Raw genomic sequence first — 16,119 nt, 5'->3', positions numbered from 1 at the left:
CTGGGAGGATCCCACATGCTGCGGAGCAGCTGGGCCCGTGAGCCATGGCCACTGGGCCTGCGCGTCCGGAGCCTGTGCTCTGCAGCGGGAGAGGCCACAGCAGTGAGAGGCCCGCGTACCGCAAAAAAAAAATAAAAGTTTACATTTTATTCAGTGAGTGAAGTCACTGAGAGTAGAGGGGTGATACAGTGGCGTAAAACTAGTTGTTAATGAGTAAGTGGTAAGGAATGGTCAGAATCAGGAAATACTTTGTAGGTAGAGTCAAAGACATTTGCTAACAGGGTTTTATGTGAGGTGTGAGAACAAGGAGTTAAATATAACTCCAAGGTTTTAGTCCTGAGCAACTAAAAAGATGGAGTTGCCATTAACTGAAACAGAGTAGAGTGGGGGTAGAAAAAATTACGGGAGAGGGGTGCCGTTCAGGGGTCCATTTTTGGATATGAAAGTTTTGAAGTACCTATGAAATACCCAAATGATCATGTTGATTAGGCGGCTGACGGATCTGGAGTTCAAACAGAAGTATGGCCCACAGATATAAATTTGGGCATCATCAACATTTACAGTTGGTTACTGAGAGTCACCTGGAATGTAGTATATATATATATTTATAGGAAGAAACCCTAGGCACTTCAAAGCTGACAAGCAGTGATTAAAAAAAAAAGAAAGAAAGAAAGAAAAAAAGCCAGTGAGACAGGAGGAAGCTGGTATCCAAAAGCCAAGTGAAGAAATCATTTCAAGAAGAAAATAATCAGGGGCTTCCCTGGTAGCGCAGTGGTGGAGAGTCCGCCTGCCGATGCAGGGGACACAGGTTCGTGCCCCGGTCCAGGAGGATCCCACATGCCGCGGAGCGGCTAGGCCCGTGAGCCATGGCCGCTGAGCCTGCGCGTCCGGAGCCTGTGCTCCGCAACGGGAGAGGCCACAACAGTGAGAGGCCCAGGTACCACAAAAAAAAAAAAGAAAAGAAGAAAATAATCAAAGATGTCAAATGCTTGTCAGTCAAGTAAAATGAGGATTGAGAAATGACTTTTGGATGTAACAATGTGGTAATATCTTGACAAGAGCTGTTCCAATAGAGAAGTGGGAATACAACCCTGCCCAGAGTACATTCAAGAAAATGGAAGGAAATGAACTAGAAACAAGTATATACAAGTCTTTCCAAGAGTTCTGCAGGGAAAGTAAGCATTATAAAAAGGGCACTGAAGGTCCTAAACTAGCCCACAAGGGTAGATTTAACACATAACACTACCTGAAATAGTGTAAACTCACCTTTATTTTCAGTAGCACTACCTATATAATATACACTAGTAATATAAAAATGAACATGTTTATTTAAACTTGACTTTTGGTACTTAAGGAATAACAAGTTTTAAACGCAAGAAAAAAATGTAAGCAATGGAAACAAATTCTCAAGGACATTTGAGTATACATTTAAGAACTTTATAAACTAACAGCACTGGTTTTTGATTATATCTATTCTCTACCTCAAAATGCTTAAATGTCCACTTCACCTGGCCTGGTATATGACTGACAGTATCTTTGTGCCATAGTTATAGTTGTTTTCAAGGCCTACCCCAATAAAACAAGTTTGTGAAAGGGATATATAAATGAAAAAAAATTTTTTTCCAATTTCCTGCACACCTCGGTAAGAGCTAAAGGAAAAGAGAGAGAAACAGAGACTTTAAATGATGAAAAAATACACACACACACACACAACACAGTATGGTTACAAAGAGAAGACTAATTTTCTTGTATAGCCAATGGACAAACACAAAATAACAGAAAGGTATTATTTTAACATGTCATTAATACACTTTAAGTAGAGGAATACCAAAAAAGTAGAGACTGGCGTACGGAAGTGTGGTGGTGAGGGTGTAGATGGATCCAACTTCCCACAGACACCACTATATAGCACTGATGACTTCAAAGAGTTTGGCTGTTTTTGTGGATTAGGAAGAGGATGAAGCCAGTGGTCTCCAAATCTTCTTGATTGCTCGACACTATTAGTAAAGTTGTGAACATGCACCCCGTAAATGTGTTTATTAAGTATATACAAGTAATACTATTCTAACTGATTATTAAACAGTATAAAACACAAATAGTTATATAAGATAAACAAATGTATTGTTAACTGCGATAGCTCAATATTAGATAATGTCACAACAATATTTAGGTAAGATTCAGTGTTATCAATAGCAGATGGAAACTCTACCATTTTCAATGATACTTGCACTTCTTTTCTATTTAATCCATGGTTTCTTTACATGAATATTAAAGCCACTTGTCCACTCTGAAGGACATTCAGTTAAAACCAAAAAATACAATTCCATTTAATCCAAGCATATCCAAGTACATATAAACAGCAATATGCAGCAGCATGCTAAAAGCAACAAAAAGTGGGTAAGTGAGCAGGCTTATCATATGTAACACAAACACAAATGACATGGAATTAGTGAAGGCACCAATGGCAATCTGTATAATCAATATTAGTTAAGCATTAATAACAAGAGTATGTTTAGATTTCTATTAAAAATATTACAAGAAAATGTTAAATGCCTCCTCCTGAGACTATTTGCTACTTATTTGTCAATAGAGCTAATTGAATATTTAAGATAAATTATTTACTGGTTTATCAAGTCTGAAACATGCATATTTAAATAATACCAGATAAATATGAATTACAGTACTATTGATAAAATGAGACATTCTCCTTTATCAATAGCGTATCATTAGGATTTTGTTGTTCTTATCAAAGGCTTTCATGTTCTCTGCCTTCAATTTTTAAAGTACTGATGAAATTACTTCATTTGATTCTGAAAGTTTATTTTCCTTACATTTTTCTTTAGTCAGTTTCACCTGCTATAAAAATCACCTAAAGAGAATTACAGGATAATCCTACAAGATCTCGTATATTGTTTAATTACATTTTCACGTTCATAACTATTTAGATTCCTATGGACATTTCAGAGCTACCAAGTCTTTTTTTCTAGTTTTTCTTTCAATGGGATAGTTCTAAACTATAGACATGGATTCCTAAAAATATAAGTTCACTAATCTGATCAAAAGAGGTTAACACTTTAGGGGAAGGTTTTAAAACCAAATTTTCTTTAACAAATATAAACTTTATATATATAAAATCTCTGCTTTAACATGAAGCAATCTCTTTCCCATAAACCCTATCTCCTTAGATTTGGATCATTACTCTTCTATGACTGCTCCCTTCCCCCTCCCCCACTTAAATTTAATCTTTTATTTCATCTCTACTAATCTTTTTCAAATCCAACCCCCTTCTATTTTTTTTTTACAGCAGTTTCCCAAATTATTTTCAAACCTTTTCTACCCAACTGGAGATTATACATTAATAGGAGTATTCTTCCTAGTAAATCTAAACAATACAAGCTTTTGTAAGATACACACACATAGATATAAACATAACTGGAAATGACTGATTTTCTAATATGCCTTACAGAAGACCTCATTTTACAGACATACCACAAATATATGAGAGAGACTATGACCTGCAATTAATACACTGTGAACAGTGAAATACTAACTTCACTTTAATCTGAAGTACTAAATAAGTTACTGTTAAAGGAAGTGTTCAATACCATATGCTAACGCATATATATGGACTTTTTAAAAGCTGTACTCGTGAACCTAGTGGCAAGGCAGGAATAAAGACGTAGAGGTAGAGAACGGACTTGAGGGCACGGTGGCGGGGGGAGGAAGCTGGGATGAAGTGAGAGAGTAGCACTGACATATATACACTACCAAATGTAAAATGGATGGCTAGTGGGAAGATGCTTCACAGCACAAGGAGATCAACTTGATGCTTTGTGACAACCTAGAGGGATGGGATAGGGAGGCTTAAGAGGGAGGGGATATGGGGATATATGTATACATATAGCTGATTCACTTTGTTGTACAGCAGCAACTAACACAGCATTGTAAAGCATTTATACTCCAATAAAGGTGTGGAAAAAAAAAAAGGAACAGTGTTCTACTCTATGATGACGATAACATATAAGATTTACTACTTGTTGGACACTATTACAAGCACTTAACATACACTGACTTACTTCGTACTCCCAACTACCCTAAGGTTTTAGTCATACTTTTCTCCCAACTTTCTAGATGAGAAAACAAAGAGGTTAAGTTATTTGCCTGAAGTCACACAGCTAAAAAGTGGTGGAGCCAGGACATAAGACAAAGAATTATGCAAAACCGTATTATAAACATTGCTAAAAATCAGTTCCCGCGCTTTTAAAAATGTCCGTACCTAGCACCGCCCCTACATCCAAATACTGGCAACCCTACGGTGGTCACTATAATAATTTGGGGAAAACTGGGATGGGAAACATTACCTGTGTGTAACTTTGCAAAGTCTGAGACCTCTGAGGTAGAGCACAATGGAGGGCAGATGTCAAGGGCCCGACAACATCTTATTCAAAGAATCCATGTCCTTAGACAACAGATTTGTGATTGCCGAGAGGGAGGGGGTACGGGGGAGGGATGGATTGGGAGTCTGGGGTTAGCAGATGCATTATATACAGAATGGATAAACAACAAGGTCCTACTGTATAGCACAGAAATGGTATTCAATATCCTGTAATACACCATAATGGAAAATAATTTTTAAAAGAATGTGTATATATATATATAACTGAATCACTTTGCTGTACAGCAGAAATTAACACAACACTGTGAATCAACTATACTTCAATAAAAAAACCAGGGGGCTTCCCTGGTGGCGCAGTGGTTGAGAGTCCACCTGCCGATGCAGGAGACACGGGTTTGTGCCCCTGTCCGGGAAGATCCCACGTGCCGCGGAGCGGCTGGGCCCGTGAGCCATGGCCACTGGGCCTGCACGTCCAGAGCCTGTGCTCCGCGGTGGGAGAGGCCGCAGCAGTAAGAGGCCTGCGTACCGCCAAAAAAATAAAAATCAGTTCCCTCCCAGGGCTAGTTCCCAGGAATAGCAGTCTAGCCTCCTTACATATGAATATGTAGTTTTAATTGTAGTTTGTTCAAACCAGTGCGACTTAAAAAATCTGGGGACGATAAAGAAAATGTATAGACATACAATGAAATATTGTGCAGCCTTAAAAAGGAAATCTTGTCATGTGCTACAACATGGATGAACCTTGAGAACATTACACTAAGTGAAATAAGCCAATCACAAAAGGACAAATGCTCTATGAGTCTACTAATATGAAGTATCAAAAGTAGACAAAATCATAGAAACAGAATGTAGAATGGTGGTTGCCAAGGGCTAGGAAGAGGAAAGAAGGGGAATGGATACAGATTTTCAGTTTTTCATTATGTAAAGTTCTACAGCCTGTTGCACAGCAGTGTGAATATATTTAACACTACTGAACTATACACTTAAAATGGTAAATTTAATGTTATGTGTTTTTTACTATAATTTTTAAAAATCTGGGAAAATCTCCCGTTACTTCCCACTCTCAGAGATGACTTATGTTAGGAATCTTACAGATGAAATCTTCAGTGTCACAGATAAGAAGTTCAAATTAACTATGAAGGATACACATCAATATAAGATATTACTGCAAACGGTACTCTTTGCTAAGATTCATCCCTTCCTCCATTAGCTGCAGAGACTAGTTTTCCTCTCTAATTTCAGATTTATAAAGACTACTTTAAAACTATTCCGAAGTTTTTTAAAAAGTAAAAGCTGTTTTCCTCCAACACTCCCCCAGGTTAAAATAATACCAAAAAGATAGTTCTCAAAAAGTCCTGATTGCCCTCTAAGAAACAATAAGAAAGTGATTTGTTACCAGCAGCTCTCACAACTCTCACTATTCAAATCCTAACAGTACCAAACATTCATACTAAGAGTAGATTCAATTTTTAGAGACAAGATGATAACCAGAAGTCACATGTTATGAATACTAGTATTTAAACTGGAAGATATAATTTTGCTCTTCATTCAAAACAAACCGTGACCACAATATAAATTGGATCTCTACAGTAGTTTACCTCCCTAGCACCTAATCATCATTGGAATAAGCAGAACACCTCCTCAGCCTAAGCAATTCAGGACCAATTTTTTTTTTTAAGTCTTCTTAGGAAGGCCAAGAGGGGAAATATACAAAAACGTAGTAAGTTATATATGATTTTGTTTTTTAACCTCACCTCTCACAATCCTATTCTCAGTTTTTATATCATCCATCCGGTAGATAAACATATCTTCTCCCATGTTCACAAAGCTATGTTTATGTTACTCACCAAGGGTGCAAAATATAGCTCTACATTAATTCTACTACTAATCCATTCTAATTTCATGTTGCAAGAAAATTCTCTTCCAAACTGGTTTGCAGTCAGGAATTCCCTGGAGGGTCAGTAGTTAGGACTCGGCGCTTTCACTGTCAGGGGCCCAAGTTCAATCCCTGGTTGGGGAACTAAGATCCTGCAAGCCTCGCAGCACAGTCAAAAAAAAAATTGGTTTGCAGTCATCTGTTAAAACACTATTTTAAAAAATAGCTATGGAAGAACAGATAGTTGTTTGAATACTATGTATTATCATAATTGGTTGAAATACAATGGCAATAGCATATAGTATACTATATGCTCATCTCAAATTTATATAACCTGGGTTTCTTTTGTAAGTTTTAATTATTAAAAACTCTTTAAAAGGACTTTCCTGGTGGCACAGTGGTTGAGAATCAACCTGCTAATGCAGGGACACGGGTTCGAGCCCTGGTCCGGGAAGATCCCACATGCCCCGGAGCAACTAAGCCCGTGCGCCACAACTACTGAGCCTGCGCTCTAGAGCCTGCGAGCCACAACTACTGAAGCCCGTGTGCCTAGAGCCCGTGCTCCACAAGAGAAGACCCCACTCACCGCAACTAGAGAAAGCCCATGCACAGCAAGGAAGACCCAACGCAGCCAAAAACAAACAAACAAAACTCTTTAAAAAATTAAACGTTGGAAAAGAGTATGGAGAACTGCGTCTTGTCTCTCAACTCAGGCGCCAGTTGCTGAAGGGGACCGGGTGAGCAGTGCTGCCGCCACCGCTTCCTGATTGGCTGCGGGTGGCTCCCTCTTCGTTCTGATTGGCAGCTGGTGAGCTGGATGATGCTGAACAAGGGCCTGAAGCAAAAGCGCGAGGAGGAGGAGGAGGAGGGGAAAGAAGCCCTGGCAGTCGACACCTGGTGGCTGGATCCTGGCCACCCAGCAGTGGCACACGCACCCCCAGCCGTGGCCTCGCACCCCCAGCCGTGGCCTCCCGTTCCCTCTTTGACCTTTCGGTGCTCAAGCTCCACCACAGCCTGAGGCAGAGTGAACCGGACCTGCAGCACCTGGTGCTGGTAGTGAACACACTGCAGCGAATTCAGGCGTGCATGGCACCCACAGCTGCCCTGCCACCTATGCCCAGCCTGCCTACAGCCCCAGGCATAGCTGACAACCTGCTGGCCAGCTCTGATGCCTCCCTCTCAGCCTCCATGGCCAGCCTTCTGGAGGACCTCAGCCATATTGAGGGCCTGAGCCAGGCTCCCCAGCCCCTGGTAGATGAGGGGCCACCAGGCCACCCCACTGGGGGAGCCGCACCCAGCTTGGGTGCCTTGGACCTGCTCGGCCCAGCCACTGGATGTCTGCTGGTCGATGGGCTTGAGGGCCTGTTTGAGGACACTGACACAATGTATGACAGTGAACTTTGGGCACCAGCCTCTGAGGGCCACAAATCCAGCCCTGAGGATGGGCCAGGCAAGGAAGAAGCTCCAGAGCTGGATGAGGCCGAACTGGACTACCTCATGGACGTGCTGGTGGGCACACAGGCACTGGAGCGGCCACCAGGGCCAGGGTGCTGACTCCCCCAGAGCTGGGATGTTGATCTGGTGTCCAAACTGAGCCTGGTGGCTGGACCAACTCTCCTTTGAAAGACACAGCTGGCTTCCCTAGAGAGGGGCTTTGGAGAGAAAGAATCCAGTCCTGGGCAACTTCACCTCCGTCCTCTGGTCTCTGGCTGATGGGGGTAGACTGGAATTGGCCCGTGTGATGAAATGACAGGGCCTGGTGGCTGGAATGTGACTGGACCAGGCCCAGTGCTGAATCCCTGGAGGCACAGCTTGGTATACTCTTTCCCTGATGTGGGAAAAGACCCCAACCAGTTTTTTTGAAATTAAAGCCAGTCGTGGGAAGTCTCAAAAAAAAAAAAAAAGAAAAGAGTATGATCTACTACTTCAATGTTTAATTATTTGTATATCACTTTAAAAATACATAGAAAACGTCTAAAATTTTAAACCTTCAGGGCATGAGTTGTTTAGGATGGTAGTTTACCAGATAACTACAGGTTACCATATTTTGAATGGACATCTCTCCAGAATTCATTATATATCTACCTACCTTCTTTAGTGGGAAGCTCAGTCTAATGACTCAAATTCATTAGTAAAAATAATTTATGGTAGTAAACAAGCCCTAGAACATTGTACTAAAAACATATACAGAATTCTGGCTTTTTATTTCTTGTATCTACTTGTGGGTTTTTTGGGGTTTTTTTTTTTTGCCTTCTTCCCAACTCTTCCATCCTCCATCTCTCAGGCTACACATCCATTGTCCATTCTAATGTTTATCCTCCAAGCCAGTTTTAAACTTGGAAATCAGCCAGGACTGTTAAAACTGTGTATAAATATTGGATAAATTAGGTCTACAGAAAGAACCTAAAGCTTTTCCTAAGAAACCCAAACTGAAAACAATGAAGATGGGGACTTACCTGGTGGCACAGTGGTTAAGAATCTGCCTGCCAATGCAGGGGACATGGGTTTGACCCCTGGTCCGGAAAGATCCCACATGCCACAGAGCAACTAAGCCTGTGTGCCATAACTACTGAGCCGGCGCTCTAGAGCCCGCGAGCCACAACTACTGAAGCCCATGCACCTAGACTGCAACAAGAGAAGCCACCACAATGAGAAACCCGCACACCGCAATGAAGAGTAGCCCCCACTCACTGCAACTAGAGAAAGCCCGTGCAGCAACAAAGACCCAACGCAACCCAAACAAACAAATAAATATATTTTTTTTAATGTTAAAAAAAAAAAAATGAAGATGGCCACAGTGGCTATACCTGCTCCAGCAAAGGGATTTTCAAACTATAGTTTCTTAAAAGACACTACAGGTGTCAGCAGAAAAGATGACTATGTATAAAGTCTCAGATCCTCATATAAATCAGAGCAACCCCATAAGATCAGTGTTATACACTGGAGTTCTACCTAAGGCTTCATTTGAGGTTAGGTTCTGCTCTAGCACTGAACTAAAACTGATGTTGCTGCCACTGACACTAGGGTTAAAAAAAGATAATGGTTTAGGGTTTTTCCCCTACTCACCTCATTTAAAAAAATACTCCCTTTAAACAAAACAGTCCCTTGATTTCCTCAATCCTGTGTTTAAAATGCATATTACTTTTTCTAAGGATTATTCACTACACTTTCTATAGATTCAACAATCTTAATTTGAGCTTTTACCACCAGAAAGAGGAAACAATGCTTTAAATCATCCAGTAAACCATAATGATGCTACGTATAGCTTTGAACAATTATTTCTAGTTAAAATGTTACAGGTTTCATTGTTCTCTAATTTTTCCTGTGTCTTCTACAATCTCTCTGCCATACTACCTCTACATAAAAGAGAGCACTTAGTCCATGTGTGGGCTTGGCTATTATAAGGAATATAAGCCAAAAAGCTGTATTTTGGCAGTTTCAGAATTTGTACATTTTCTTCTGCCCTCAAATTTCAATGTATTCAATTCAAACATTTATTGAGCACCTACTGTGACTAAAATTATAACCTAACACATCAATCGGAACTAGTGAGGTGGTGGTACAGTAACAAACAATCCCCAAATCTCAGTGGCTTGACATAACAAAAGTTTATTTCTCATTAATTTTACATGTCCAACTCTGGTTGGCAGGAGAGATCTGCTTATCACAGTCCCTCCACTTGACACATGCTTCCAAGATTGTCTTGCCAAGGAAGGTAAAAGGTAATGTGGTAAATCACATCCTGCTCTTAAACTTTCATTCACATTTTATTGGCCACAGTAAGTCAGAGAGCCATGCCTGATTTCAATAATGGCATGAAAGGGCAATCCTATCATGTGCTTAGAAGAGAAGTGGTCTATTTATGAAGAAGCATGATTCCCAAGTCCCTGTGCTGATCAAATATTCAATTTACTTTTCCTCCCACATTTGGATACACCTGTCCCCTTTCATGCAGAAGATAACCCAAAAATCCCACCTAGTTATAGCACCAAGCTCAAAGCTCTCAGGTCCAGACGTGGCCCTTGTTCACAAAGACCTGTTTACTAAATCAAGTTACCTACCTCCCTTCACAGACACAATATACAATGATAGAAAAAGCTAAGTATAACCATAAAAAACACTCCTGTTCAAAAGAGGAGGAACAGGAGATAAAATAGTCAATAGTTCATAGCAATTCACATACCCCGCTGAACAGACAGTGTAAGTGCTCTCAGTTCTGGGGGAGAGAATTCTCTGACTGATCACTGGGAGGAATTTCTCAGTCTAGTATTCTCTGAGCCTTTTGGCTCTACCTTCCAGGAGATTTTTTTTCTTGCCTGCTATCCTCCTCCACCACAAGTGAAGTGAACACAGGGAGTGTACATCCTTAGCTAAGAGGAATTTTCAGCCTGCTGGTAGAAGGTTAGGGGGTGGTGACCAACTCATGCAATCACACTTTCTTCACACTTTCCATGCTGGTTTCTTGGGCTGTACAACTCCCTGAAAAACTTAGACACTTCTTATCTGTTCTAGCCATTGCCAAGTGCCAGTGTCTAGAACCATAGCTTTTTTTCTAGATATGTCTTTTAGACTTTCTACATTTCTTTGCTTTCTTGCCCCAAGAGACTGTGTGCTATCTATTTCTCTCTATTTAATTGTGGGTGCCCTGGAACTACCTGGCTTTAGTAGGGAATCCATACCTTTAAAAAAAAAGTCTCTTTTCCCTAACCCAACAGAAAGGCACCACCCCCTTAAGTAGACCTTTACTCTGAATCACCTTAATCCATTCAGACTTTTTAACAATGAGTGATGGTCATAACGCTGATTGCCAGAAAAGTTTTAATTATCTGCTCAAAAGGCTTCTTAGTTTCATCTCTTACTGACTGACAGTGAGAAACAATTGCTTCTTCCAATCCTACAATTCCCCAAATTTCTGGCCTCTCTTTATTGCTCTTCATTCCCACTTGCAAACTAGCCAATCATGTTCTAGCTCATTCTTTTTTCTTCCATCTTGTCAAATGGAGCCAACAACAGCTAAAATACAATTTGTTTTCCAGCCTCGTCCCTAAAGCTATAAATGCATTAGGTACATTACTGGCCTTCCAAGTTATTGCAGGCAAGTTTTACCAAATGCTTCTCTGCATCGCATCTTCCCAGCCTCTAATATCAGTTTCCTTGCTACCTGACCCCTGACCAATGCAACATTTGAGGGGTTCTGTTAGAGTACCCTACTGCTTGCACCAACTTTGATTTTAGTCAGGATAGGTTACATAAATGCTGCCCAATAGAAATATAATTCAAGTCACATATGCAATTGTAAAGTTTCTAGTAGCCACATTTAAAGGGTAAAAAGAAACAGTGAAATTAATATATTTCATTTAACCCAATATACCCAAAATAATTACATTTCAACCTGCAAGCAATGTAGAAATTATTGAGTTATTTTACATTTTGTTCATACCAAATCTTTAAAATCCAGTTTATATTTTTATACTTAATCACATCTCAATTCAGTCTAGCCACATTTCAAGTGCTTATTAACAGCATCATGGAGCTAGTGGCCACCATATTAGACCATGCAGGGCAAAATAAAATTGCAGTAGCTAACAGCCCCTGAAATCTCAGTGGCTTAAAACGAAGGCTTATTTTTTATTCATGTCCACCGTAGCCAAGAATGTTCTGTATGCTTTCCTCACTTACAGATCCAGCCTGGTAGAACAGTCAGTAGAGCATACATAGTTCACTGGCCAAAGCAAGCTACACAGCTGCATCCAACTTGGTTGTGCCCGGAAAGAAATCCGGAAATACAGGTAGATAGCTCTAATGATCATCACACCCAATTTTTAAACTGCAATTAAAAACTTCCAAATTATGTCTTCAAAGAACTATATCTTTTAAATTTTCCTTTTTTCCCAATAGACACCTACTTCAAAAAGCAAATAAGGCAATGACGTAGTAAGCTACTACTAGATAGTTAGAACTCTAGGACAAATGCATTTTCTTTGCTATGAAACGTAACTTTTTCAATAAAGTTTCTGAAGAGTCAGTAAAAGCAATTGAAAAAGTGTGACTAGATCTCAAATACTATTCCTTTTACTTCATTTTGGCAAACAAGTACTTCAAATCCTCTTTAACTTTTCTTATCAAGCCTTTCCAAGGGACTACTGCCACTGAAACAAGGCTGAAGAAAAATTAAATGGCAGAGGAAAAGCCACATTTATTCCTCAAAAGTGGACAAAAGAGAGGAAAATAACATTAATCAAAACTAAAGATACTTCTTCTACTTTTTTCTAAAAGATTTCCTTATCTCCTTTAGAAGTTAACATTCCGCCATTTAACACTGTAACATAAAAACCAATTGCCTGGGCTTCGCTGGTGGCGCAGTGGTTGAGAGTCCACCTGCCGATGCAGGGGGACACGGGTTCATGCCCCGGTCCGGGAAGATCCCACATGCTGCGGAGCGGCTGGGCCCGTGAGCCACGGCCGCTGAGCCTGCGCGTACAGAGCATGTGCTCCGCAACGGGAGAGGCCACAACAGTGAGAGGCCCGCGTACCGCCAAAAAAAAAAAAAAACCAATTGCCTATTTATTCATCCCAAATAAAGGTATTACTTCAAAGCCTAAAATTCTACTTTCACAGGTCTAAGGCTGAAACCCCTTTCTTCTAAAAAATAAACTCTTACACTCTATTCCACCTTCACTTAAGCATCCAAAGAAAGAATTTTACCCTATTAGAGGACCCAAGATACTGGCTGGATTACATGAAGTTTTAGGTATTAAACGGTATCTCAGTGAGGTATAAGTGGTAGGCAATAAAAGAGCATCATGACTTTCCTGACGGCACAGTGGTTAAGAATCCACCTGCCAATGCAGCGGACACGGGTTCGAGCCCTGGGCCGGGAAGATCCCACATGCCATGGAGCAACTAAGCCCATGTGCCACAACTACTGAGCCTGCACTCTAGAGCCCACGGGCCACAACTACTGAAGCCCATGCCTAGAGCCCATGCTCCGCAACAAGAGTAGCCCCTGCTCGCCACAACCAGAGAAAGCCTGCTCACAGCAACGAAGACCCAACGCAGCCAAAATTAATTAAAAAAAAGCATCACAAGGAGGGACTAATGTAAATAAAACAGCAAATTTTGCTTAGGGAATACGTGTGTGCTGGTATATATGGGGATTGGTTTCATATAACCATTAATACCGCCCTATAAAATCCTTGTTTTGAAGCCGGGTATTCTACCTTAATTATGAATCAGGGTAAAATAAACTCTTAAATAAAGAATAAGTGATAATATCTCGAACTAATAAGCAATCAATGTAGACGACTTTCTGAGAGAAAATAATAAGACAAAGCCAAACCCCAAACAAACAAACAAAACCAAAACTATACTGAATCCAAACTAAACTTTCTGATGCCAGACATCGAAGAGAAATACCTGTTTTTCTGCTACCCAAAGAAATCTACTACCCACTAAAACTTTATAATCCTAAAAGAATATCTTAGAAATGGTACCAAATATACACATTTTCATGCATTTTTATTAATGCTAACAGAATACCTAATTAATTTATAGTTCCCATCCCCAAAAATCTCCCCCAAATCTTTTTTATAACTTTCTCATTCAGTTTACCTACTTATAACTTTCTCATTCAGTTTACCTACTTATGACTTCATGTTATCACCTCTCTTCTACAGAATTCCAGTCCTCTGTCTTGAGCTCAGTCCTCTATCTCTATCACCAATAGTCATTGCAACCTAGCACCACAAATTCAATCCATTAAAACTGGTATCCCTTTACTTCCCCCAGATCAGTTTCCCTTCCGAACTCTGCCCATGGTATGATCTTTTTAAAATAATGGACTCATCTTTTTTGTTTGTTTGTGGTATGCGGGCCTCTCACTGTTGTGGCCTCTCCCGTTGCGGAGCACAGGCTCCGGACGCGCAGGCTCAGTGGCCATGGCTCACGGGCCCAGCCGCTCCGCGGCATGTGGGATCCTCCCGGACCGGGGCACGAACCCGTGTCCCCTGCATCAGCAGGCGGACTCTCAACCACTGCGCCACCAGGGAAGCCCTAAAGGACTCATCTTTTATTCCAGATAGCTTATCACTAAATCCTGTAGATTTATCTTTTGAAATGTCGAGCATTTTTACTTCCTTACTTTATCCCTGTATAATTGAAATAGCCTCCTATCATCTACAATGCCAGTTTCTTCCCATTCCAATATATTCTTAAAGTACAAAGAGTTGACTTATTCATGTTATTCATTTGTTCAAAAACCTTCAAGGACCTACGTTAAAAATATTAAAATCCTCACCAATAGTACTTAGCGCTGTCTACTCTTACCCAAACATGTCCTAACAGTCTCTGGTCCCCAGACAACATCAAAGCCTTCTATTTATGCTGTTACTGCATTTCCCAAAGCGTTTCTCACAATTAACCCAATGAAATACTTATCTCCAGAGATGTATAGTCTAAAAAAGAAAAAGGATGCTACTTCCTTTCCTTAAACAGTCAGGTTTATTTTCCACAGGATTTCTCAGACTTTAATAAGCTAATGAGAATTTTTCATAACCTATTTAATAATACCCATTAATAACTTACAAGCCATTTTTTGGGAAATGCTGGGCTATTAAACTGTCTTCTGGATAGACTGTCTCTATTCTCACTTATACGGCTTTTTGCCTTGTTAGAACATACCTTCCCCTCATCTTTCTACCTATACAAATCTATATTCCTCTACTGAAGTTCTCTCTTTTCCATAAAATCTTCCCTGACAGCTGGAACCCTCTTTGATCTAAGACTTCTCTGAACTTTAATTCTTCTAAATTTCCTCATATGCAGACAAGACTAAATCTAAATTCCTTTTGCTTCTCTTGTTTTTTTCCCCCCACAGATTTATAGATTGCTTTCTGAAACATAATTCTCAATGCCAAGAGTCTTTAAAAAGCTACACATTTAACACAATTACACAACTGGAAGCAGTATAAAATAAACAAGTACCAGGAATCTCACACAACTGAACCAAGTTAATCATTTCAGAAGCAAGCAGGTAAAATTTACATTATATGTTACCACACAAACCTATGTTTATCCTGTACCTATTACTGACATTTCATTCATTCACTCTCAAAAAATGCAGAGATCAAAAGATGAATAAGAAATAATTGCTGATTTCCAAAAGAAGACAAACATGTTAACTGTAATACAGAAACATGCTATTAAAAATAAAGGAGGCAGGAGTCAGGAAAGTCTATGGGATGAGGTAGTATCTGAGCTAAGCCTTGGAAGATGTCCACTCAAAGGTTACTCCTCTACTCCTCCCTGTTCCCAACTGTGGTTCAATGTTAGCGTACCATTTACCACATTACATCAGAATCTTCTACCTGACTGCCTAACCCAATGGTTCTCAAAGAAAAGGGGGGAAATTTGGCCCTCCAGTGGACATTTGGCAATGTCTAAAGCCCTTTTTTTATTGTCATGAATGAAGGATTAAGGGGTGCGACTGGCATCTAGTGAGGGATGCTGCTAAACATCCTACAATGGAAAGGACAGTCCCCATAACAAAGAATTATCAGGTCGAAAATATCAGTCACGTGGAGACTGAGAATACCCAGTCTAATCTTTAGATTATCAACAATTCTGGTGCAAGAAGTATCTTATTCACCTTTGTATGCCCAGCACTGGACACAGCAGGAACTCTATACACAGTGGTAAGTAAACCTCAATTTAAAGGCAATGGAATACAATTTTACATGTCAATTATACCTCAATACAAATGAAATAAAAAATAAAGCAATGGAAGAGCCAGTGAAGATTTTAAAGAAGGCAACAACATGACCTGTGTTCACTGATGTAAAGGATATAC

General features: G+C 40.1%; 1 protein-coding gene and 1 pseudogene across 1 annotated transcript in view; one reads left to right on the top strand and one right to left on the bottom strand.

Annotated features, from left to right (window-relative positions):
• The window catches only part of SP3 (Sp3 transcription factor), a 65,257-nt gene that overhangs the window by 18,032 nt on the left and 31,106 nt on the right, over positions 1 to 16,119 (bottom strand). The gene's annotated exons all lie outside the window — the stretch shown is intronic.
• Positions 6,978 to 8,174, top strand: LOC137226509 (SERTA domain-containing protein 1-like; annotated as a pseudogene).

Source organism: Pseudorca crassidens, chromosome 6 (assembly GCF_039906515.1).
Source record: "Pseudorca crassidens isolate mPseCra1 chromosome 6, mPseCra1.hap1, whole genome shotgun sequence".
In the NCBI taxonomy this organism is placed as follows: domain Eukaryota; kingdom Metazoa; phylum Chordata; class Mammalia; order Artiodactyla; family Delphinidae; genus Pseudorca; species Pseudorca crassidens.
Note: the sequence above shows the minus strand (reverse complement) of the source record. Positions and strands in the feature narration are given on the sequence as shown.